The sequence below is a fragment of the Opisthorchis viverrini genome, assembly GCF_000715545.1.
Source record: "Opisthorchis viverrini unplaced genomic scaffold opera_v5_38, whole genome shotgun sequence".
NCBI classification, from domain to species: domain Eukaryota; kingdom Metazoa; phylum Platyhelminthes; class Trematoda; order Opisthorchiida; family Opisthorchiidae; genus Opisthorchis; species Opisthorchis viverrini.
The window spans coordinates 311,313-313,663 of NW_008751695.1; positions in this window are offsets into that span (position 1 = coordinate 311,313).

A 2,351-nucleotide genomic window follows, 5' to 3' on the forward strand; every position below is an offset into this window, starting at 1 on the left:
ATTGTGTGACCGGAAAAATATTTCTCTGTCTGGTAATTGTGTTCTGTAAGAGAATAAGGATATGTGACAACGCATTTTTTGTAATATCGTACAAGTCACATTACTACTGATTTCCTCAAAACCGAGTAGTTTACTTGTGTCTTTGGTGCCAAACAGAGTACTTCTTGGCATGATGTATGATAAACACTGACAGGCTGCTTAGCCAAGTCGGATGATGTGGCTGCTTAAACAGCCTCGTTGTGTCACAGATCCTCTCATGTACCACACACCTAGCAGAGCACAGATGTACATAGCACAAGTCCGCTCTGGTTAACGCGGAAGTGGAACGAGGATCGGATTATACGTGCAGCGTGAGTATGCGACATTGGAATGCGATATCATCGACCACGCCTAACTTACATTCGCTAATGCTTTATACCTAGGATGGCTTTGTTCTGGCCGCCAACGCCCTGATGAACATGGCTGTCAGAGTATGAAGGTAGATGCACAGATTTAAGAAAGCTTAAATTGTTCAGGTGTTCTTTTGTAACCTTGCCAGCTGACGAGTGAATCTTATGGTTCAGGCGCAAGGTGATAGCAAGTGTCAAACCCTACTGAAGTACAAGCATTTGAGGAGCAATCTAAAGCTGCTTCTGAAATGTTAGTTTGGATCTCTCAACAAAAATTCAATGATCAAACGTCAAGTTGATTTGGCAAGTTCCCCGCATAAGGGATTTTAGATGACCTGTTGATGAGTGACATATGATACATGGTGTCTCTCCCAGGGTGGCCGTTTCTCCAAATCAGTCGTTCCCACCACTCACAGACATTGTTGATAGTGATCGCCGCATTCCATAACCCTAGAACTCAACCGGTCAGCGCACAGGGTCCTGAGGAGATCTACCTTACGCCTGTGGAAAGTTTAATGTAGGTGACATCTAAATCTTTGAAAATATCAACAGAGACCACGTCTTGTTTACTGGGGATTATCGAAAATTAGCAAAGTGCAAATTCGCGCAGTAAGATGAGTGATGATGATCATTAGTCTGATGACGGATATGATAAAAACCTGACTGAGGTTGAAATACAACCCGACGTTGAAATAAACTGGCAATCCCATCTGATTTTTATTCAGATATGGGATTTGTGGATTCAAAATTGCGCTGAAAATTGAACAGTACTCAGTAGAATCAAGCCCTTGAGTTGGGTAAAGAAAAACATCATTATATGCTATCATTGTCGCTTAAATCAATGTAGGCGATAAAACTGGAATGTAGATCAATTTTTTGCAAAGCCCGGTCTGATGGCCAAATTGCAATCCACTTTCAGATTCACCCTCGTTTTGCTTATTCGGGAGTTCGTCTTATATTTTCACTGGTTATATTTTAAAATGGTGTACTGTGGCCTCCCACACAGTGGCAACCAGAAATACGACGAGACCATATATCACAACAAAAATTCGAAATGCTTTGGTGATGTCTAGCGTGAAGATATTCATCTCGGTGATTCATATCACTTCTCAGTTTTCTGCATTCTGTTTCGAACTGATTCACGATGTCGTCTTGAAATAAACAAGCAATATATCAACTGATCCTGCGTTTCATTCTCAAGTCCAGGAACCGTCCTTTCAGATTTGAGAAATGCGTGCACTCAGGGAAATCCGTGCAGAGGGAGAATTCGGCATGAGTCAGAAACCATAAGACTGTAGATTAACAATTTACTGAACGGGTGTTTTAGAGGATTGACTGATTCCTTTAGATGCCTAGCTGCTGAGGTAAAAGGTCTTGAAGCATTTGAAGCGCATTTGAATGCGCGCAGTTTTTGTAGTCTCAGGTAGCTACCACGTGCATGCAGTTTCGAGGCGTATTTAAAAGGATTCTTAAACTCCAATTAGGTCATAGGCCAAAGATTTGTACTGCAAGAGATGCTTAAGACCCACGAGCACCAGTAACTTGTCGGCAATCAAAAGGAAAAAAGTTCATGTTTTTCTCCCAATTTTTCATGGGCAGCTGCACAAATTTGGTCCGCAGATCACACAGAACTAATCGGCCAGTTGTTGGACAATGCGCGACATGCATGCGGTGCGTACTTTTCGGAAGGCAAATGAATTTCCATGAACCGTGTGTTCCACTTAAACCCCACTGTATACGCACCCTGATCTGCAAATAACACTATGATTGAGAATAGTTCCGTCTGAGTCTCCCGTGTAATTTGTCAGTGTGGTATGCTTCATCTCTCAGCTTTGAAAATTATTTGCATATTTCTCAACAAGGAGTATCCAACACATAAGAATCAATCCAATTCAATCAATACAATTGATTTGCTGTTTCTATTCGCACTCCTAAGCAAAACAACGCACACTGTTTTACTGA